Below are 25,897 nucleotides of genomic sequence, written 5' to 3' on the forward strand. Positions count from 1 at the left end.
TGTGTCTTAGCCGTGTGAAGGACATGACCTCAGGATATGGGCATGTGCCTAGGCCCTGTAAAGTCTACACTTGATTTTTAAAATTTAATTCGCCACACGGCCTAAGATCACGGGCGTGTGACTTGGCCATATGACCTCATTTTTATGATGATGTCATAAATAGAATGCACCTTAAGATGGACATGGCCTGAAGCACGAGCGTGTGATATGCCACACAGGTGTGTCCCTTCACCTACACTCGCATGTGGATCGTTTCATGATGAAAATTTTCTAAGTTTCCCCAAAAGTTTTCAAAGTTCTCGATTTATTCCCAGACCACCCCCAACACATGTTTTGGGCCTCATAGGCCCGCAATAGGGACAATATGATTATTTTTAAATGGTTGTAATTTTGATGGATTGTCATGACTCGGAATAGTATGATTTCTTATGTTTGAGTCTAGTAACGCCTCAAACCCTATTACGGCGTTGAATATGGGTAAGAGGTGTTATAGGAAAAAAATGTCATATAATTACCAATCATAAAAGTTTGAAGTATCTAATGTCACAGAAAGATTTGAATCTGAGACAACGCAAATGGCTTGAACTTGTAATAGCCTGGTTTAGACCTTAGTCGAAATAATATTAAAATATTAAAATCTGAGGTTAAAAATATTTTAATATTATTTTTTCATGCCTATTATTTGTGAATTAGTATGTGTGACAATTTCGTATGAAAATTTTACCGTTTCTGTGATTAATTTGATAAAAGGACCTAATCGCGTAAAATGCAAAAGTGGCCTTCTATTTGATTAACTACTCAATTGCTAATTTATTAAAGTAAAGGTCCTTATGTTGTTATTATACCATTATTAGCTTGAGTGGACTATTATGGGCTTGAATTAAATGGATTTCATGTTTTATAATTAAGGTTATATAAGTAATTTGGTATTTAAGTTAATAAAATTTAAACAAAACAAATGATATTCATTTGTTTATCTTTGTGGATCGAAAATTGAAGAAGGAGAAGCCATTAAAATACCTTAAGCATTCAGCCATTGCATGATTCATTAGCAAGTCCATTTTTGCTCGGTTTTTGATAATTTATACATTTTTGTGATCATTGCTTTGTACTCTATCAAGCCCATGCCTAAATTTCTAATTTTGATGATGATTTTGAAAGATGCCATTGATGAATTCATGAGTTTTGTGTTGTTAAATGATGAAACATGAAAGCTTAGTGCTTGATATACATGTTTTGTAAAGTGATTTTGAGTAAAATTGCATATTAGGGATTAAATTGAGAAAGTATAAATTGAAGAAATAAAATGTAAAATGGATGGAATATAAGGGCTTATATGAACTCTATGAACATTTGGTCTAACATGTGTAAAAAGGGATTTTGCTTATTTTGTGATTTTGTGAATTAGGGACTAAATTGTTAAAATTGTGAAAATATGAGGGCTAATTTGTAAAATGCCCTAAATATATGTATATAAATTGAATTGAATGATTTGTTGAATAAAAAGGGTTAATTTTGAATACATATAGATTAAGAAAGGGGGAATTCGAATTTAGATCGAGGGAAATTGAAGGTTATCGAGTAAACGATCTGAATTGTCAATTCCGAGTATGAGGTAAGTTCGTACGTGATAAATGATGTTACAGTTATGTTTTAGTGCTTTAATAATGCATAAATTGCATATATTTGACTATGGTTTGAGTACGATGATAAATCAGCTATGTTTGGCACTAAGTGTGCGATTCAAAATAGCTGTGCGATTCAAAATTGCTTCAGCTATAAATAACACTAATTGTGCGAATTGGAATAGCTACGGCTATACAAGGCACTAAGTATGCGATACCGATATAGTTTCAGTTATTTGAGATGGCACTAAGTGTGCAAGATCGTTACAGCTTCGGTTAATCATTAATGCACTAAGTGTGAAAGCTCTTAATGTATGGAAAGACATCTGAATGAATTAATGTATTCGAACGAGAGGTGAGAATGAAAATGAATAAATACGAGAAAGTTCAGGTATGTACGATACATATGTGGTAAATAATACTATGTGTATGAAGCTTGATGAATTTGTATGAACATATCAATTGTGATGGAATAGAATTGATGGATGATTTGAGAACTACTAAGTGTTTATTAGTTGATGTTTTGTATTATATAAATTGTTGATTAAATTTGGTACGAACTTACTAAGCTAGGAAGTTTACTGTGTGAAATGTTCTCTATTTTACAGTGTTATAAAGATAGCTCGGATCCAGGGATCGTCAGCGACTTATTCACACTATCGGACATCTATTTTGGTACCATTTTGAGAGTTATATTTATGGTATATGGCATGTATAGGATAGTGTTATTTTGGTAAGTTTTGTGTTATGAAAATAGCCATGAGATTTGGCTTGTGAATATTAGTATGTATGGCCTTTTAAGTTGGTCTAAATGGTGTGTTTGATAATTCAATTATATGATGTATATATTGCTTATGTGATGGTTTGATTATGAATTGTTGAAATGGCAAGTTTTGTGGTAGGATATAGGTGATAAGATGATGAGTTTATGCAATTGGAGCATATGTAAGTGGCGATGATTTTGGCATATTGTTTGGTATGTTTTGATTGTGGAATTGAGTAATGAATTAAATGGTATTTATATAGCATGGAATATGTATGTATTGGCTTATATGGTTGCCTATAAATGTATGCAATTGATGCTAAAAATGTTATGGTTTTGAAGTGTTTGAGTTAGGTGGGAAATGTGGCTTAAACCAAGCCTAATTTCATCCCACATAGTTGAGCACAAGGATGTGTGTCTTGACCATGTTTCTATTATAATTTAGTTATTCAAGTCAGTCTCAAGCACGACATAGACACACGGGCATGTTTGGTGGCCGTGTGAGGCACACAGCCTTTGTACATGGGCGTGTGTGGCTTTTTCAAAGGGTACACGGGCTAGATGCACTGGCGTGTGATTAGCCTTGTGACCTAAGTCAGTTTCAACCACGGCCAAGGCACACGAGCATGTCTTGTGGCCGTGTGGACAAGTCAGTATGTAGCCCTGTTTCACCACGACTTAGACACACGGGCGTGTCTAATGCCGTGTGAGGCACACAGCCTGTTTACACGGGCGTGTGACCTCTGTAACTTTGGAAAATGTTGAAGTTTTAAAAAATTTTGTATGAGCTCGGTTTAGTCCTGACTCCTTTCTAAAGAATGTTTAAGGTCTCGTTGACCTATGTAAGGGACTCTACATTGATGTATGATTGTGATGTTATGATGATTGTAAAATGTATGTTAAATGTTTTGATTTGTCCGGTAATGCCTTTAACTCTAGTCCGGCGATGGATTCGGGTTAGGGGTGTTATAAGAAAATTAAAAGATTATGAGTTGATCATTGATTTTCATATGGGAAAAGGGAATCTAATTACTGATGTTCTGAGTAGAAAGTCTTTATTTGATTTACAAACGATGAATACGCAACTGACATTATTCGATGATGGATCGATCTTAGCTAATTTGAAAGCTAGACCGATGTTTTTACAATATATCTGTGAAGCTTAGAATTGTGATGATGATTTGTTAGCTAAATAGGCTGTAACACCCCTAACCTGTATTCGTTGCTAAAATAGGGCTACGAGGTATTACTGATCAATCACATCACAAAAGCATACATTTCTCATATATTAAGTATTTCCATATAAACATCAATCAAACATAACCACATTGTCCCTTAAGAGGGCCTACAAGGCCTTAAACATGCTTTAGAGGTGGTTCGGTACTAAACCGATGGGAACTTATGGCTATATGCCTCACACGGCCACCAGACACGCCCGTGTCCAGGCCATGTGGAAACAAGGCATACATCTGACTTGGCCACATAGCCGACCACACGATCGTGTGTCTAGCCCGTGTGCCTATTCAAAATGGCCACACACGCCCATGTGCCACACCGTGTAATCTCACAATCTGAGAAATATATAACTTAGAAAGCTTGTTAAGCGAATAATTTGTACGAACCGAAACAAAGTGAGCCGATTTAGTCAATCTATCCACGATAACCTAGATTGCATCTTTCTTGCTCAGTGGCAACGGTAAACCAAATACAAAATCCATCGTGACTTTGTCCCATTTCCACTTAGGTATCATGATCGGTTGAAGCAATCCAGAAGGTACCTGATGTTCGGATTTTACTTGCTGACAGACTAAACATTTCTAAACAAAGTCGAAAATGTCTTGTTTCATACCATGCCACCAGTAAAGCTGTTTCAAACCATTGTACATCTCCATACTCCCCGGGTAAACAGATAACTGACTGCTGTGAGCTTCATTCAAAAATATCTGAACCAACTCTGAATTTCTCGGGACACATATTCGATTTCTAAACCTTAAACAACCCTCAACATCAACTCTGAATTCTGAATCAACATTTGAATCACATTGAGCTCGTTTTGCTATCAAATCATCATCAAATTTTTGGGCATCACAGATTTGTTGAACAAATAATGGTGTTGCTTTTAATTCAGCTATTATCGAACCATCATCAGATATAGTCATATGCGTATTCATTGCATGTAAAGCTGTAATAGTCCGATTTAGACCTTAGTAGGAACAGTGGTTTTGGGACCACATATCTGAGTCAAAAAAATATGTAAATATTATTTTTTGTGTTTATTATATGTGAATGAGCATGTGTGAAAGTTCCGTATGAAAATTTAACTATTTGTGTGCTCAATTTCATAAAAGGACTTAATTACGTAAAATGTAAAAGTTGCTTGCTGTTTGTTAGAAGTGCCTATTTGATTTGGCTCATTAATTGTGAGGTCCTTATGTGGTAATTTGACCATTTTAAGCTTAAGTGGACCTTAATGACCTTGTATATAATGAATTTATAATGGTTTATAAAAAGGGCAAAACAGAAAAATTATTGTTAAAGTTATTATTAATAAAAGAAAAACATGAATTAGGTGATATATTCATCACCATTGCCGAAATTCACAAAATAAAAAGAAAGAAATAAGCTTGCTAGGGTTCGACTACCTATTTTGGTGATTGAGGTATGTGTTTTGATCAGTTTTTGATAATTTTTACATTTTTGTAATCATTGCTTCGTATACTATCAAGCCTATGCCTCAATTTCTGATTTTGATGATGATTTTGAAATGTGTCATGGATGAATTCATGAGCTTTATGTTGTTAATTGATGAAATATGAAAGTTTGATGTTGGATTTTTGATAATTTTGAGTATAATGGGCTAAATTATAGAAAATGTTATTTTCAGGGACTAAAATATGAAATAAATGAAATGTATGGACTTGTATGAGAGCTATGAAAATTTGGATAAGCTTGTGTACAAGCAAATTATGTGTATTTTGTGATTTTGTGAATTAGGAACTAAAGTGTCAAAATGTAAATATATGAGGGCTAGTTTGCAAAATGCCCTAATTGTGTGTATATGGATTGTTTTGAATCAATATGTGATTGAATAAGTTAAATTTGAATTGATTTAGATCGAGAACTAAGGAATACAAAATTAGATCGGGGAAAGTCGAAAGTCGTCGAGTAACCGATTCCATATTTCCGAATCCCTACAAGGTAAGTCGATATACAATAAACGAGTTTGAATTGAATTCTTATTATTCATTTGATATTGAATTATGATGAATGAATGTCTGAGCTAAATATATGCTATCCGAGAAAGTATCGAAAAAGTTTCGACATCTGAAAAGCCCCGTATTAACCTTAGGAATAGTTAGGATACATATGTCATGACATAGGATTTTCGATATCTGTTTTGTGTGTAAGACCATGTGTGGGACATTGGCATCGTATCTGACTTCGTGTAAGACCCTGTCTGGGAGAGTGGCATTGATGTTTGATTACATGTAAACCACATCTGGGATGTTGGCAATGTATATGTTCTCTGAGCTATCCGCGTATCCTTATGTTTCCTAACGGTTCAAACGGGCATTCTAAGAAAATGAAAAACTTTGTGAAATCATATCAGATTCAGGTATATTTACTTTGTATAGCCTATTTGAGAATGAAAGGTAAGTATTTGAATATGAGATTTGTGTTAGCATTGGTATACAAAGTATAAATGATTTGATGATACTTATTTGCTTTGAATGATATGTTTATTTGTATATGGCTTACTAAGCTTTTGAAACCTTACTTTGTGTGTGTTTGCTTTGTTTTATAGATATCAAAGCTATTGTGAGCTCAGGGATCGTCACCACACTATCAAACCTTATTTTTGGTACTTTGAAAATGTATATATTAAAGTATGGCATGTATAGGCTAGAAGTTGTTGTATTATGTTTTGTGATGTACATATTTAGCCATGTGATATGGCTAGTTTGTGTTTAAACTTATAGTTTGATAATGGTATATGATATGTGATGCTAATGTGAAAATTTTGGTATGTTTTGGTTGACCAAAAGCGATGGTCAATGTTGAGAAGTTTTGATAAGTTTTGAGCATTTAACTGAATGATGTATTGATCGTATGTTTAAGTATGATTTTAGTTTAAGTTTTGGTATGAATTTATTTATGAATTGATATTTGAAATGATTGGTATTGTTGCAGTATGAATTATGTATGTTTTGGTATAGATATTGGCTGAAATGGTTATGCATATATGCTTGATTTGGTGCTAGTAAGTTGACCTAAATTGGGGTGGCAAATTGGCTATTCAAATGGCCTATTTTTGTCCATACGAGCAGAGACACGGGCATGTTTCTTAGTCATGTGCGACATGTGGTCATGTTACACGGTCGTGTGTCCCTTGGGGTACCCTATGAATTAAAGTCAGTATACCCTCCAGTTATGACAATGCCTAGACACACGAGCTTGTCTACTAGTCGTGTGTGGCACAGGGCTGGCACACGGGCGTGTGGTCGGCCGTATGGCCATGTCAGTAGCCTCCCTAATTTTCACACTGTCCGGCACACGGGCGTGTCTTGTGGCCGTGTGGATAGTATGTATGCCCTATTTTGCCACGGCTTAGACACACGGTGTAACAGCCCAGTTTAGACATTAATTAGAACAGTGGTTTCGGGACCACAAATTCAAGTCAAAAAAATATTTTAGTATTATTCTTGGTGTTTACAGTATGTGAGTTAATATGTGTGAAATTTTCGTGTGAAAATTTTACCGTTTGTGAGCTCAATTTTATAAAAGGACTTAATTGCGTTAAATGTAAAAGTAGCATGCTATAAGTTAAAAGTGTCTAAAAGCTATGGAGCTTAAAAGTTAGGGTCCTTATGTGATAAATGGACCATTAATTAGTTAGTGGAAATGTTGGTTTGGCATTATTGAAATATTGAATTTGAAATAAGGTTATTTGAGTAATTTATGAATATATGTTAATATATTAATAAATAAAAGTTAAATTATCATCTTTGATGGTTCTTTCAACCGAAAATGAGAAAAGAAAAAGGTTCATAGAAGCCATTAGGGTTCGGCAACTTCAAGCTTTAATTAGTAAGTGATTTTGACTTGGTTTTTGATAATTTTTATATTTTTGAGATCGTTGCTTTGAATGCTAGTAAACCCATGCTTCAATTTTCGGAATTTATGTTGATTTTGTGTTTTGCCATTATTGAAAGTTTGAGGATTTTTGTGTTTGATGATGAAAAATAAATATGTATTAATAGATTTTTTTATGTTTTGGTTAAATAATGATTCAGTTGATGAATTTGTTTTCGGTTGTGGCTTAATTGGATAAGCTAAGTGATGAATAAATCATTGCTTGTATAATTGGGTTTATTGGTGCATTTACGAAGACAAGAATATTCATGAATTATAGTTTATTTGTTAATTATTAAGTTAAGTTTAAGGGGTTTAGTTAATATGACTATTTGGTAATGAAATTGGTATAAATATTTTTTATATAATTTGCTAGCCGAATAGATGAAAAACAATTTGGTTTTGAAAATGACATTTTAGCATGATTCATAGCATGTGAACTTGACATATTTCTATTCGGCATTGGTACTTAGTAGATGACTATTAATAGTTAAATGAGTGGTGCATGAATTATTTTTAAATACAATGGAGATTCGGTCATTTGGTAATGCTTGTATGTACTTGTATATTTTTGTCTAATAATCCGTGTGGAATAACTTGACCATTCAGTAATGGTTGCTAATATTTCATGTTTGGATGTATTAATGTATGTGCATTATATGTGCTGAATCAAGTTGTAAATAAATATATATATATGTTACCGATTGAATTGAGCTTTGGAGAATTTGTTCCGAGTGTGAAATAAATTGAATAAATGGGCTACTAAGACCTAAGGTAAATTCGGTCTAACACGGGTTAGATAAGATTTTGTGTATTTTGTGCTATTTGGAAATAGGGACTAATTTGTAAAAATGTGAAATATTAAGGGCTAATGTGCAAATTTCCATTTTTATGTGTTTTTGGGTGAATTTGAGTATTTGTGAGATTAAATATGCATGATATTTGATGTATATCCGGGTTAAATCCCGCAGGCTTCGTGCTGGTATTATATCCAGGTTTTATCCAGCAAGCTTCGTGCTGGTTTATCCCGCAGGCTTCATGCTGGTATTATATCCGGGTTAAATCCCGCAGGCTTAGTGCTGGTATTATATCCGGGTTAAATCCCGCAGGCTTAGTGCTGGTATTATATTCGAGCTTAAAGTTCCGCAGGTTCTGTGCTGGTGACTGGATTTGGGTTTTAAACCTAGCAGGCTTAATGCCGGTGATTCAAGTAAGATTATAAATTCGAAAGTTCGAGGTAAACTACTATTGAATATGTATGATACATTATGATAGTCAGGTACGTATTATGTACTCGCATGTGAATTGATTTTTAAGGTGAATTATTAGTATCAAAGAACGATATATATGTGTTAATGATTACTATATCTATGAATAAGAGCATAACCTATTCAGTCAATGTCTATCATTATATGAAAGTATGTGACCTAAATTAATCGTACGAGCTTCCAGAGATATCCGAGTATCCTCTTTGTTTCCGAATGGTTCAACTGGTACTTTGAAAAGTAAATGAATATATAAATGTGCATCCGATTCAGGTATATTGCAATGTTTATGAAATTGAGTAATGAAAGTGAATATGATTATGATTTATGGATATACAATTCAGGTACGTGTGTTTCGATTATGAAATTCATAAATGAAAGGTGATTATGTTTCAAGTGATAATATGTGAAATATATGACATCAAATGATGTGAATGTATAAATAAATGGTGTGATACATATATGTTTGTAATACGAATTGTGGTCCTATGTTTTGAGCATGGGAATTATGAAATGAGAAGCATGGTTTTGGGAAATGGAAAGTAATATATATGTGTAAGATAATATGTGATTTATAAGAAAATGAAATGTGAATATGTGCTCTACATATATATGAAATTGAAATGTAGCCAAATGGATAAGTTATATATGAAGTGGTTAGTGAACCATTACATGTTTTGGTTATTCATGTAATGATTACGTGCAAACTTGATTTGTAAATATATTCATTGATAAATAAGATAAGAGAAGCTACTTAATGTGGTTATATGAATTTACGAGTACAAGATTGTATAAGTGATTGATGTTTGTTAAATTTGGTTTAATGATAACGATTTGTAAATATCATTGAAATGATTTATTTTCTTATGACTTACTAAGCTTTCTAAGCTTACTCTGTGTGTTTTTCCTATGTTCATAGAGTTTTGGAGACTTGCTCGGGTTGGAAGTCGTTGGAGACCACATCACACTATCTAGTTATCACTTCGGTAATTAAAGGCTTTAAGTTTTTGGTTATGTGGCATGTATAGGCTAAATTCAATGTGGTTCATTTTGATTTGTATATGTAGCCATGCAAGAATGGCTTGTTAATGATGTTAATGTTTGTCCATATTCAGGCATGGTATAAGCTTATTTTTGAGAAATATGTCTTCATGGTATGAATGAATGTGTGAAAATTTTAAATTGTATGCAAGATTTATCTTTTGAATGTGAGTGAATATTAAAATATAAGTCCGGTAATGCCTCGGACCCTATTTCGGCTTTGGATACGGGTAAGGGGTGTTACACACGGGCGTGTCTAAGGCTGTGTGAGGTACACGACCTATTCACACGAGCGTGTGACCTTTTAAAAGTTAAAATTTTTTCTAAGTTTTTGAAACTTTTATATGTTATCAGATTGGTCCCAAATACATGAGTTAGGCTTTGTATGCTCGATTTAAGTTCTTATTGAATATGAATGAATGACATTTACTGAAATGATACGATTATTTGTTAATGATTGTTCTGAATGTTATTATAAGTCTGGTAATGCCTCTTAACCTGTTTTAGCGATGGTTACGGGTTAAGGGTGTTACAAAAGCAAATAGTAATCAATAACAAGCTCCTAGTCTTTTAACAACTCTAACCACCGTCGCTGTCTCAAATTCAGATATTTTTGAGTCATCAAGTATTTCAGACTTTTTTGATCAGAATAAACATGACATTTTTCACCGAACAGATAGTGACGCCATATCTTCAATGCAAATACAATAGCTGCTAATTCCAAATTGTGTGTCGGGTAGTTCTTTTTGTGCAACTTTAACTGTCTCGAGGCATAAGCTATAAATTTACCTTCCTGCATCAGAACATAGCCCAAACTATTTAAAGATGCATCACTATAAATAACAAATTCTTTACCCGATTCTGGTTGAACTAGCACTGAAGCTTCGGTCAAAAGGGTTTTCAACTGATCAAAACTTTTCTGACCACTCAAACATAACATCTTTTTGTAATAGCTTCATCATCGGGGTTGCAACCATAGAGAAACCTTTCACGAACCGCCTATAGTAACCGACAAGTCCCAGAAAACTTCTGATTTTAGAAACATTTCTCAAAGGTTTCCAATCAAGTATAGCTGAAATTTTTCTCGAATCAACCTGAATACCCGATGCTGATACAACATGGCCCAGACAACTAACTTCGCGTAACTAGAACTCACATTTACTGAACTTTGCAAACAATTGTTTATCTTGCAAAGCCTGTAACACAAGTCTCAAATGTTTGGCATGCTCGGTTTCATCACAGGAGTATATCAAAATGTCATTTATGAATATAACCACAAATCATTTCAGATATTGTCTGAAGATCCGATTCGATGAATCCATGAAAATAGCAGGTGCATTAGTAAGTCCGAAAGCCATAACCAAAAACTCATAATGTTCATACCTCATTCTAAAAGTAGTCTTTGGCACATCAGAGTCTTTAACTCGCAAGTGATAGTAGCCTGATCTTAAATCTATCTTTGAAAACACTGTAGCCTCTTTCAGTTGATCGAACAAATCATCAATTCGTGGCAACGGATACTTATTCTTTATAGTCACCTTATTGATTTGTCGGTAATCAAAACACATCCTCATAGTTCTGTCTTTCTTTTTCACAAATAAAACTGGTGCAACCCAAGGAGAGAAGCTCGGCCGCACGAAACCTCTATCTGTCAACTCTTGCAACTAAGCTTTCTATTCTTTTAATTCAGTAGGTGCCATTTTGTACGAAGCTATAGATATTGGAGTCGTCCTTGGTACTAACTCAATACCAAACTCTACCTCTCGAATAGGTGGCAAACCTAGCAACTCTTAAGGAAACACATCCAGATACTCACACACAACAGGTAATGATTCAATCTTTCTTTCGGTTACTTTACTATCAAGCACATATGCAAAGTAAGCTTCGCAACCTTTTCTTATATATTTTTGAGCTAACATCGAGGAAATCACTACCGGTAAACCGTTCAGATCATTAGATTCAACCCGAATAATCTCATCATTCTGGCACCATAAATCAATAATCTTTCTTTTACAGTTTACAACAGCATCATGCAAGGTCAACCAATCCATACCTAGAATTATGTCGAACTCATCGAATGGAAACAACATCAAATTAGCCAGAAAACACGAATCTCGAATCATCAAGGGACAATTCTTACATTCTTTATCAACCATTGCACACCAGCCGAAGGGGTTTGATACTCTAATCACAAACTCAGTAGACTTAACAGGCAAAGTCTTACTGAATACTAATGTCTTACACACATAAGAATGAGTCGAACCAGGATCAATCAATGCAATTACACTAGTACCATAGAGAGTGAATGTACCAGTAATAACATCTGAGGATGAAGCCTCCTCGCATGCATGAATAGCATAGGCTCTGGTAGGTGCACGAGCCTCGGATCTAGCCGCTGTATCTTTAGTCCCTCTTTGACTGTTACTCACATTACCCATATTTCTGGGTGGTCTACCTCGAGTTGCAGTGTTACCCGATCTCGTATTCTGTACTGGATTTTGTTCAGCTAATTCAAGGTATTCACAAATATAATGATCCATCGGTCCACACTTTAAACAAGCTTGATCATGCAATCTACAACTGTCGGGATGTCGTTTACCATAATGTTTACACTCGAGTTGATTTGATCTGACATTACCCATACTAGCTACTGAGGTAGCTCTCAAGCTCACAGGTGGACTATCCCAATCCCGTCGTATATATCCCGAAGTAGCCTTAGAACAGCTAAAATCATCTCGGAACTTCTTTGGTACCAATTGAAATAACTTACTCGATGATCTCTTACATGAATCTTTAGCTTCAAACTCAGCTTTTCTTTTCTCTTTCCCGAGCTCTTCAGCTTTGCAGGCTCGCTCAACCAGACTACAAACTCTTTTATCTCAAGTATGCCAACTAATAGTTTAATGTCTTCATTTAGCCCGTCTTCAAATCTTTTACACATTATGGCTTCGGTCGAAACACACTATCGGGTATACTGACTGAGTCTCATGAATTTCTGCTCATACTCTATCATGATCATCCGGCCTTATTTCAACTCTAGAAATTCTTTGCGCTTCTGGTCGATAAATCTCTGGCTGATATATTTCTTACAGAACTCAGTCTGAAAGAACTCCCAGGTTACCTGCTCTTTCGGAACCATCGATACTAGTGTATTCCACCAGTGATATGTGGTGTCTCGAAGTAAAGATATGGCACATTTTAAACATTCATTGGGAGTACAAGATAGTTCATCGACACACGGATAGTATTACCAAGCCAGAATTCAACTTGCTCAGCATCATCATCATCAGTAGCTTTGAACTCTTTAGCCCCATGTCTTTTGATTTCATCAACAGGAAGCTTAAGCAATCTCAATGGATCACTCACTTGAGGTATAGCAGGTATTGAAGATGGATTAGTCGGGGGTGGAGGTTGTGGTGTAGCTGTATTAGTCTGGATATATTGAGTAAACCAGTCGTTCATCATTTGGTAAAAGGCTTGTTTAGCCTTTCCCTCTTGGTTACTCGAAGTAAGTCGAGAATCAACAGGTGTTGTCCCTTGCGCGGGAACAGGTGTTGTCCCTTGCGCGGGAGCAGGTGCTATACCCTCGACATCATCAGCTACGGCTCTGTAGGATCTATTTACTATACAAAAACACATTTTCAAATGTCAGAAGTCATCACACTATCGCATTTTATAATATGGCATGAATAGCTAGACTCACACACGCTACGTTAGTCCTAGAATCGACTAAACCGTAGCTTTTATACAAATAAAATGTAACACCCCTGACCTGTATTTGTTACTGGATTAGGGTCACGAGGCATTATCAAACAAAAACACATTTCCAAACAACCACACATTTATACAAGTCATATTCATATATATAAAGCATAAGTTCAATTAACATAATAAGCATGATTTTATTAATCATAATATAATGTACAAATCATATTAAAAACAATTCAATAATATCGAAATACTTAGTAGAAATCAAACAATTTATTTCTTATTTTCTTAAAAGCACATTTTTTAACAATTTAAACAATTCGCATGGTACTTTATCCGTTAGCATATACATATAATATTATCAACTTTACCAAATGGTTATATATACAAGTCATATATTAAGATATAAGTCAATAATAAACCTCAACCAAAACACATCGAACAACCATGTTTATTCTCTTAAACCAAATTCATATATTTAATATCATATTTATATACTTAAATATATAAAACTGATACATCGTATACTTAGATACATAAGTGCAAAAGCCAAATCATCAATCAACATTTTCATTACCTAAATTCACATCTCACCGAACATACTTGTCAACCAAATTAAACTACTGCTCTTTGTACAAGTTATAATCGAATCATTTTAACCAAGGATAACATAACAAACTTAATTTATACCTATATGTATACCATGGCTGAATCACTCAAATCACATCCAAATCACCAATCAACTTCAATGCACAAAACTCATATCACATATACCATTCATCCATAGCACATAGAATTATAATAAAACATGAACTTAAACCATAACCAAAAACAACTGAACTCAACATAGAAAATTTAGCCATTTTCGCATGGCTTAAATTATACATAAATCAAAATGCAACATTCCAAAGGTATAACCTATACATGCCATAGATTTAAAAATTCACTTATAAAGATATCGAAGACAATCAATTGTGTGATAGACTTTGCTTAGATCTTCGAGCTCGTAACTTAACTCCAAACCTATAAAAAAGAGGCAAACACAAACACATACAATAAGCTAACATAGCTTAGTAAGTCATAAGCAAATAAAGAAACCAATGATATAATCAACTCAATTAAACTTAACCAAATTATATTATCATTACCACAATTAGTCTCAAACTTACAAATTTCATAAATAATACATTTTCATACACAAATGCTACCTTGGCTGAATGCTCATATAATTAAAATAACAAATTATCATTCAACTTTTAAAACCAAAATGTTATTATATAACCAAATATACATACACCCATATGCACAAGCTCAATAATCATATTATAACATCATGTACGTATACTACTTATGTGGTCGAATATACATTGTAATATATAAACATATTCAAGAATCAATTCCATAATTTTCATATCATTTATTCACAAAGACGAATACACTTACCATGTTCACATACATTCTTCCTTTACTTTATACAAGACTTACAACATATATCAAGTAACTCACTTACTTTATTTCAAGTAGGAAATAAACTAATCCACGTCTGATCATTTTAGCTCAATTTACACATTCGATCACACTTATCGTTGCCTGATGAACCATTCGGCATTGAATAGGACACTAGGATCACATATATCGTACAATACCAATGTCCCAGACGTGGTCTTACATGTAATCACATATCGATACCATTGTCCCAGACAGGGTCTTACTCACACACATATATCGGAGTCACATATCAATGCCAACGTATAAAACATGGTCTTACTCACACACATATATCGAAGTCACATATCGATGCCAACGTATAAAACATGGTCTTACTCGCACACATATAACGATGCCATGGTCTTACTCGCACATCACATATCGGAATCCTATGTGATGACATATGTATCCTAGCTATTCTTAAGGTTTATATGAGACTTTCAGACGTTGTATCTCGGTCGAATCGAACTCACAAACATAGTTGCCAAGCTTGTATACATTCGACTATTATAAATATATGTTCACATATTTCATTCCAGCATATATATAGTTCGCATTTAATTAAAATTAACAACGTCTATTTGTTTATAAACTTACCTCGGATGATGAAAAATGGAACAAGATGACTAGTCGACAACTTTAGTTTTCCCTCGATCCAAATATGATTTTTTTGGTTATTGATCTAAACATATTCAAATTAAGCTCATTCAAACATATTTTCATTCAATTTAGTCCAAAAACACATAGATGGGAAAATTACCATTTTACCCCTAACATTTTTACTTTTTAGAATTTAGTCCCTATTGCACAAAACACAAAATATGCAAAATTTCACTAAACCCATGTTAGGTCAAATATTTCTAGTATTCATACAAGTCCATGTATTTCATTTATTTCACATTTTAGTCCCTCAATTTATCATTTTTGCAATTTAGTCCTAATTACTCAAAATCATCAAAAATTTCAATACAAAACATGTTAACCGAAAACATATCTTTCATATTTCATCATCAAACAACAACAATCACAAGCTTTATGTAACACCATGAACCCAACCTGGATGTTATGGCTGAATCTGGCGATGTCACATTGAAGTGTTTTTCGTAAAGCAAGATACCGCTTGCAAAGCCCAATCTAGATTATGCCCCTTTGTGTGATCTAAAGGGTGATTTAAAACTTGAGTCGCCATCAAAAGTATTTTCTTTAAATCATTATTAATTTTCAAATCTCGTTTGTAGTAGAAGCTTTTTAAAATAGTTGCGTTCTAGTGTTTACTTGTAAAATATTATTTTCTTGCGGTAGCTCTTAAAACCTTTTAAGTAATCGTGGTATTTTTGAAAATCATTCATCTTTTTGAAAACTCGAGTGTTTTTCCTATTGCTAGCAATATTAAAGAAAAACAAATATAAATCCCCAAATTAAAATAAAATCCAAAAAGGCCTTATTACATAAAAAAACCCAAATTAAACTACTTATAATTTAAAAGATAAATACGGAAGCGTAAGTTGTTGCGTGGCCACCTTCGAGTCCCTTGTAGCACCGATCCACCTAAGGATTACCTATGCAGATTAACAAAAGGGGTGAGTTTACGAAAACTCAGTGTGTAATCCCATATAAGCAAACAATCAGTGTAACAATCTGATTTTTGGGGCTAGTCAGAATAGTGGTCTCGAGACCACAAATTTGAAGTCATAAAATTATTTTATTATTATTTTAGAGTCATAGCATGTTATTAGTAGTATATGAAAATTTTGGTGAGTTAATTTTGACGTTTATAAGCCCAATTGCAAAAAATGACTAAATCGCATAAAGTGCAAAAGTCTTAAATTGATAGCTAAGGGTGTTAAATTATCATGAATATTAATTTGGAGTCTTTAAAGGGAAAAAAGACCCTTATATCTGAGCTTGGCCGGCCATGGGAGATAAAAATGTTGAAAAGTCAACATTAGGTAAATGGATGACATAATGTGTAATAAAATAATGTTGTCCATTGTGGCTATTTTAGCTATGTGATGTACTTTTGTATTGGCATTGAGTGATTTTATGCAGGTTATGTATGTAAGGGTGTCAAATAGGCTTGGTAAATAGCCTCATTTTGTCCACACGAGTAGACACACGGGCGTGTGTCTAGACCGTGTGTCACATTGACATGTGATTTGGTTGTGTGTCCCTTGCACGTAAAATTTACAAGTCAGTATGCATGATAGTAAACACACGGGCAGAGACACGGTTGTGTCCCTCAGTCGTGCGAAGGGCATGGCCTAGCACACGGGCGTGTACCTTGGTCGTGTGACCCTTAAGAATCGTTGGCATCAGAAATAGAATGTCCAGGTTTTTGTACAAGGGCTACGACATGGGCGTGTCAAGGCCGTGTGAAGGACACGCACCAGGGACACGAGCGTGTGCCAGGCCATGTGAAAACCCCTATAGGTGTGAATATAGAATTAATTCCACACGGGTATAGGATACGGGCATGTCCCTGTATTATTTAGGCCGTGTGAGCTACATGGGCCAGCATCATGACCATGCCGAATTGGTCACACGAGCATGTTGCCCCTCCCACACGGGCGTGTGCCCCTATGTCTAGTAATATTTTTCAGAGTTTGTGGGAAGATCCAAATCATTCCTGAATGGTTTTAAATGAACGTTCGGAGCCTCGTAGGCCTTTATTATGAAGTTATTGATAAAGATCGGAAAATTTTTAAATTTGACCTAATTTTGGCGACTCGAAAACGTGTGAATGTATGTGTTCAAGTTAGATAACACATCGTATTTCATCCCAGTGTGAGGTACGGGTGTGGGGTGTTACAATAAGGGCGAACACAATTTGGGCCTAAGCCTTTTCAGTTTTAGTTAGGGCCTTAACCAATTTCAGAATTAGAAATAGTGTGGGCTTGAGCCCATTTCTATAACACCCCTTACCCGTATCCGTCGCCGGAACAGGGTACGAGGTATTAACAAATTATAGTATATACTATTAAATAAAACCCAACAAAAATATGGCGTGCAATTTGATCATGGATCGTTATAACATATGCCATTAACAATACAAACCAACTTCAAAGGCTTCGTACAAAATGATTAGTTTGATACTATAAGTAGTAATTTGAACCTAGACAATTATGACACGTAACAAAATAACTAAGTCTACTATACATGCCATATTTCAACATGTTGAGTTCAGATACCAAGAGTATTGATAGTGCGGGCGGATCTTCTACGATCTCTGACTCCTGTGCTAGCTGGATGACACTATAAGACAAAGGAGAGAAAAGAAAGTAAGCTTATAGCTTAGTAAGTAAGTATACAAATAACAAATAAGGAATCTAATATGTTTACAACATAACTCAATTATATCATATTTTTAATTTTACTGTTTACTCCAATTTGAACAAGCTGTCCCTCCTGCGTCATGATCACTAAATAAATCATAACTCAAGTTACGAAACTTGAAATTCAAATCCGTAAAATTTCCCTGAATCTAGATTCATAAAACTTATTACTAATTGTTTTCTATAATTTTTGGTTTAGCCAATTAGTACAGTTTATTAGTTAAAGTTTCCCCTGTTACACAGTTCAACTGATCTGACCTCTGTTCATTACTAATTGAATTTATCTCAGTACACAATTCAAATAACCATGAAACCTATTTCATTTAAAACTAGGCTCAATAATGAATTTAGGAATATAAACTATATTTCTTAATTTGTTTTGTACAATTTTTAATTATTTTTCAAAGTTGAAACAGGGGATCACATAGTCATCCTGAGCAAGTCTCACGCAATTGTAAATATCTCAAAATATAGAATTCCTTTGCTTGATATGTTTCTTTTATATGAAAATAGACTCATTAATATTTAATTTCACATCTCATTCAACCTCTAATTAAATTCCTTCTATTTTTTGGTGAATTTTCAAAGTCACGTCACTGCTACTGTCCAAAACAGTTTTAATGCTAATTTCACTCTTTCACACATTCTTTATACTAACCTCATTTTAACTTACATATATATATACCACAAATCATTTTCACCACATTTCATACATCACAAGTGTAGGTCCATGACTACAATGTCACCACAAAACCATCCCGTTGAACAATTTGGATTAATCCTCGATACTTGATGGTTTTAGCGCACAGCCCCACCATCATATTTCATTTAATTCGGCTCTCTTGTACACATGGTGAACACTTAGTACCACTCATGCTACCTAGCCGATTTGTCTCGTAGCTCTCTTGTCTACATGGTGTCCTTCACTTGGAATCACGCATGCGACCTAGCTACATTTATCTCTCACGTAGCTCTCTTGTCTATATGGGATACATCTCGCATCACACATGTGACCTAGCTACTATATAGTATCTCGTAGCCTTCTTGTACACATGATGTGCACTCGGCACCATACATGTGACCTAGCTACGCTCCCTCTATTTTATTTGATTTTTCTGAATGTTCAACCGGGATCTCTCTCTCTATTACTTATTTCCATTCTCCCAATAGTCGATTTATACTTCAACATCAGCTAATATATATATAATAGGCTAAAATATAAAAATGTAAATGAAATTAATGTATTATTTACATACAAACTTACCTCGGTGCAAAATATGGGAATTTTGCAATGTAGTCCAAAACTTTCTCCTTCCCTCGTTCGAGGTCGATTCCACGCCTTTCTTGATCTATAACAACATATTTAGCTCATTTAACACTCGAACTATTTATTTTAATCCAAAAATCACATTATACAAAAATTACATTTTTGCCCCCTAACTTTTACAAAATTATGATTTTGCCCCAAGGCTCGAAAATTTAATTTCAGCCCCTATTCTTATGTTTAATGACCTACTGATCATTTTTCTCTTCTATGGAAACATCAAATTCTCACTCTAACACATAGTTATGAACGATAGGTATTTTTATCGATTTTGCCGTTTTGCTCGTTTTCGTTAAAAATCGCTTAGAAAAGATCGTTCTCCTAACTTCAAACATTCATATTCTACCATCAAACAACAAAATACATGCCTATCATTCATGGGTAAATTTTTAATCATAAACCCTAACTCGAACTAATGGTAGAAATAAGTAAACCGAGCTACGAGGATTTCAAAAATGTGAAGAACATTAAAAACGGGGCTTGAAATCACTTACTATGAAGCTTGAAAGTTGAAGAAACCCTAGCTATGGAGGAGAGCAATTTTCGGCAGCAACTAATGAAGATGATAACCAATTTTGTGTTATTTTTCCCATTTTATTTCATTTAATATGCACATGACCAAAATGGCCTTACTACTAAACTTTCAAAAAAATTCTCTCCATGTCCAACTTTTGTCCATAACTTAAGAATGGGTCAAATTGCTATTTAAGACCTCCTAGTTAATATCCCAAAGCAATTTCATACTAAAAACTTCTAAAACACGAGTTTTACAATTTATTCGATTTAGTCCCTAATCTCAACTTAAGCGCGAAATGCACAGAATTTCATCACGAAATTTTCACGAAATCATGAAATCATATCATAAACCCCAAAATAATTATAAAACAATTATTTCTATCTTGGATTTGTGGTCACGAAACCACTATTCCGATTAGGCCCTAATTCGGGTTGTCACAATTTCAGTAACAGTATCAGTGGGGCCTAAGCCCATTACAGTATCAGTACAGTATGCAATAAGAAAATCCTACCCAATCTAGCCTCTACACACCATCTCCGTACCAACCCTACACACCATGTGGGGATAAAATTGACCCACCCATCCCTACAGACCAAGTAGCACCGGTTGCGGCACTATAGCAGTATTTGTAGCAGAGCTGCCAGTAATAGGTTTATAGCCTTTCAGTACACTTCCTCCAATATCATATATCCCACCCCATGCAATGCAACATAATATAAATGTATATACAGTAATAATGGCATGCTCAAACAGTCATACATCACATAGGGGTATATCAGTCATTTATAAAAATAGGGGCCCGAATACACTTACCGGCCCAATAGTAGGTCCACAGTCATCTTGGGTGACCCATGCAACCTTAATAGACAATCAGTGATAATGGGCCCACAACCCATATTGCGGGCCCGTGTGGGCCTACACGTTAGTATAGCCTACATAGCCCAAAAATGGCCTTAACCTTGTGAACTACACAGCCTGGCCCAATAATCTCCACACTTCCATGTGGTTTACCCATGTGGGGCCTACGAGCCCATGGGGCCCACACAGCCCATTTCGGCACAATGTGGCCCAAAATGACCTAAGCCCATGAAATCGCTCATGGTGGCCTCTACAATCGAACGCCCACGTTTTATGCGTTCGGATTACCACACGAGTGAGTGTAGGCTCGTGTAGCGCCAATAGTCAAACTTTTTCAGCTTTTGCCAATCCACGTTTATAGTAGTGTGGTTACACACCTGATTGCGAAAATGCGATCCTAGACCACGAGCACTCCAACCTATGTCCAAAAAATCCCAGTTAGTAACCTAACAACCGAATTGAAGTGAACCTTGATCAAAGCCCTTATCCACAATATTACCTATCACACGTTTGAACCAGTTGGTTTAGGCTAGCCCACTTACTTCGTTGCATAAGCCAAATCCTTATGCCTGAAGGGATTATCTGCATTTTAACCGAGTCTTATCAACCTTTAGCCAAAAGAACAGTAGAGCTAGATGAATAACCACTTACCGGAATTCCAAGTCAAGACTAGAGGTAAGGGACAATCGTCCTACATCCACACCATAGCCGAATGTACCCAAAATAATGGAGGCAAATGGAGCAATTGTACTCCTATCCTAAAACAATAGCACAGAAAAAGTTAGGTGCAAGACAAATATGGCAAAGAGGGAGAAAAAAGAAGAATCGTGAACCCATACTAAAAATCAGACTTACCAAAATACAGAACTGAAGAATAGAAATGACTACAGATACGGTAGATATCAATGAGAGGAAAGTTGGCACAGTGGCATAATAAGAGTAGCAGTATTCGACCAAGCCTCAAAAGTGAAGAGGATAGGAAAAGGAGAGTGAGTAGGGAGAAGACGAGAAGAGAAAAGAAAGAGACTTGTGGAGAGGGAAAGAATCATTTACAATGAGAACAAAAATTGATTGAGGTAACAGAAGAAATGAGAATTATCAGCCAAGATAGCTTGGTGCAAAGAGAGAATTGTTGCTCAAAAGAGTTGAGAGAAAGAGAAGTGGAATATTCGGCTGAAGAAAGAAGTGTAATTTCGAAACAGACCACCATACAAGAAGACACCCTAAAAAAATGCCATATTCGGCTTTACAAAGAAAAAGGAAACAAAAGTCTAACCGACAACCAGAGTGATTTGCATAGTCGAATTTTCCCAACCCAAAGCCGAATTCTTTGTGTCCCAATAGCACAATTTTGGCACAACACCTCTCTCCCCTCAACTTCCCACGATTCCCTCATCAAATCTCTCCACAACTTCCTCAAGTCGATCCCTCAACAACTCAACCACTTAGTTTGAATTTCATTCAATCTTTTCCAAACTCTATTCAAACACCTCAGAGTTTCGGCCAACCTAGAACCCTTCCACCATGCTTGCAGCAAAATAAACACTACCATGTGTCAGCAGGACTTGAACCCCAGACCTCTTGGGACACTCTACATGCCACTTACCACTAGACTAGTAGGCTTTTTATTTCATGTTTTATCCATATTTATTTAAAAACCTACTGACTAAAGATAGGGTTTATTCAAGTAAGAAACAAAATTTTACAAAAGCCAAGGCTTGAACCCAAGACTTCTCAGACACTTCCAGAACACTACGAACACTTAACAACTAAAGTAGATACACAGATGTTTCACTTTCTTGCATAACTAAATATTTATGTGCAGTCCCCTAACTGCACCCACTCAAGACTTAAAACTTCTAGTCCCAAAATTTGGGGCGTTACAATTCACCCCTCCTTAAAGAAATTTTGTCCCCGAAATTTCCAACTATCAGATCAGTCGCATATGCAGACCACCCCACTACGCTCCTACTGCGGACTCTAATTCCAAAACACTACCACATTTAACCTGAGCGTTAGCACAACCCAAATTCACTTGTCACTTAACCAACAGTCCATGCCTAGTATTAGGTCAAATACTCCAAAAGAGAGTTCCATCAAATCCACCAAGAAGATAACTTATTGGTCCTCCAAATGTAAATCTGCCTTTAGTGGACTTAGTAACCTTGCTTGTGGTGCTTTCAACCATTAAACCTGAGGTCCTAGGTATGGTACATGTTATACATATAGGGATACATAGATCCAATATCAATTAGTGCAGCATAAGGTACATTATGGATAAAGAATGTACCCGAATCAACATTTGGGGCGTCTCCGTCCTCTCACTGATGTGCAGCATAAACCAGTGCTAGCTGCCTTGCCTCAGTATAACCAGCACCTCTGCCCTCTACTCCCCGACTGTGACCCATACCATTTCCACCCCTGGCCTAACCACGACCTCTCGGTGGCTGCTAAAAACCTCTTGGAGGCTGAACAGTATCCATATTAGTAGCTTTCATCTGATAGGGACTCCATGGACAATCACTGATATGGTGCTCCAAAGATCCACACTTAAAACATACCCCAATCCTTCTCCAGCACTCGCCTTGATGGTGCCTCCTACAATCCGCACAAGGCTGCGATCTAATAACAACAATAGGGGCCTCAACTCTGGCTGGCGCATCAGCTCTGGGCTTTTTCTTAGGCCTAAAAAATGGGCTTGAGGGCTCTGAATCCCTCCTACTCCTATCCCTTTCCTTTTCATGGTTCTGGAGCTCAGCGTGCTTTACATCCTCGGCGATCTTTGCCTTATCCACTAAAGCTAAAAAATCTCGCTCCCATTGTGAAGCTATCAAAACCAATAGACTATCTTCAAGACTGTCTTCGAAATGAACACAGTGTTCATATTCAGTTGCCACCATCCCACGCGCATAATGTTTAAGTCGCAAAAATTCAGCTTCGTATTCAGCCACAGATTTATCCCTTTGAGTCAAATTCAGAAACTCTTCCCTCCGGGCATCCACATAAGTAGCGTCCACATATTTTCCTTAGAATGCAGTCTTGAAGAATTCCCAAGTCAACCGGTCAGGTTGGGTACCCTCTTTAACTGTAAGCCACCATTGATAGACTTCATCTCGTAGCAATGACATTGCACCTTTTAGTTTCTACTTGGGGGTGCAGTCGAGGTCATCCATTATCCTCTCTGTGGCCTCAATCCAATATTCAGCCACATTAGGGGAAATTCTAGCGATACCCCTTCATTCCCATTGGACTAGAGTCGTCCTGTAACAGACCTACGACCCACAGTATCAGTATTGGGTCCAGCGACCCTTTCCAAAATTTGCAACATAGCTTGGGATAGTGCATCATCCCCAGTTGCACGATCGTGTGACCTAGTCTCAGTTACAGGTGAATCCCTGCCTCCCTAGCTTCATCGTTAGGCATATGGCCCTGGTGCCAAAATTCGAGCACCTTCACGGCCTTTGCCACAGCCTCTTGTACCCTTCCTACAAGTACCTCTGGTGCTCATTGTCAAATCAGGCTTTATCTATTTTAACAATTTTATGCATCAACTTATAGTTCCAGTGTTTATTAATAGATATTTTATGAAAAATAGTATCAGTTGTTTAGAATTTTGTTTTCGCAGATCGTAGTCTTACTACAGTTTCAGTTTACCCTAAACAGAATATTTCAGTAAGTCTACTACCTACAGTAGTCCCATTTTTTCAATTTAAACAGATAAAAGTTTCAGAGAACTTACAGAATTGGCACCGGAGACTCGGTTTACCACTCATTTAGTAAAACATTTCCAAGTATTTCAAATAATTTAAATTAGTCTTTTTTCGAAATCTTGATTTTAAAAGGAATCCAAATCCACAGCTGAGTTTTGTAACTTGGCTTTGATACCACTAAATGTAACACCCCAAACCCGGCCTCGACGTTATGGCCTAACTTGACGATGTCACATTGAAGTGTTTTTCATAAAGCAAGATATTGCTTGCAAAGTGCAATCTAGATTATGCCCTTTGTGCGATCTAAAGGGTGATTTAAAAATTGAGTCGCCAGAAAAAGTATTTTCTTTAAATCATTATTAATTTTCAAATCTCGTTTGTAGCAAAAGCTTTTTAAAACAGCCGCGTTCTAGCATTTACTTGTAAAACGTTGTTTTCTTCTGGTAGCTCTTAAAACCGTTTATGTAATCATGGTATTTTTTAAAATCATTTCTTTTTGAAAACTTGTGTGTTTTTCTTATTACTAGCAGTATTAAAGCAAAACAAATATAAATCCCCAAATTAAAATAAAATCCAGAAAGACATTATTACATAAAAATACCCAAATTAAACTACTTATAATTTAAAAGATACGAAAGAGTAAGCTGTTGTGTGGCCACCTTCAAGTCCCTCGCAGCACCGATCCACCTAAGGATTACCTGCACAGATTAACAAAAGGGGTGAGTTTGTGAAAACTCAGTGTCTAATCTCATATAAGCAAATAATCAGAGCAAACACAATTTGGGCCTAAGCCCTTTCAGTTTTAGTTAGGGCCTTAGCCTATTTTAGAATCAGAAATAATGTGGGCCTGAGCACGTTTCAGTAACAGTATCAGTAAGGCCTAAGCTCGTTACAGAATCAGTACAGTATGAAATCAGGAAATCCTACCCAATCCTGCCTCTACACACCATCTCCATACCAACCCTACACACCATGTGGGGATAAAATCGACCCACTCATCCCTATACAACAAGTAGCACCGGTTGCAATACTATAACAGTATTTGTAGTAGAGCTGTCAGTAATAGCCTTATAGCTTTTCAGTATACTTTCTCGAATATCATATATCCCTTCCCATGCAATGCAACATAATAT

The sequence above is a fragment of the Gossypium hirsutum genome, chromosome A05, assembly GCF_007990345.1.
Source record: "Gossypium hirsutum isolate 1008001.06 chromosome A05, Gossypium_hirsutum_v2.1, whole genome shotgun sequence".
NCBI classification, from domain to species: Eukaryota; Viridiplantae; Streptophyta; class Magnoliopsida; order Malvales; family Malvaceae; genus Gossypium; species Gossypium hirsutum.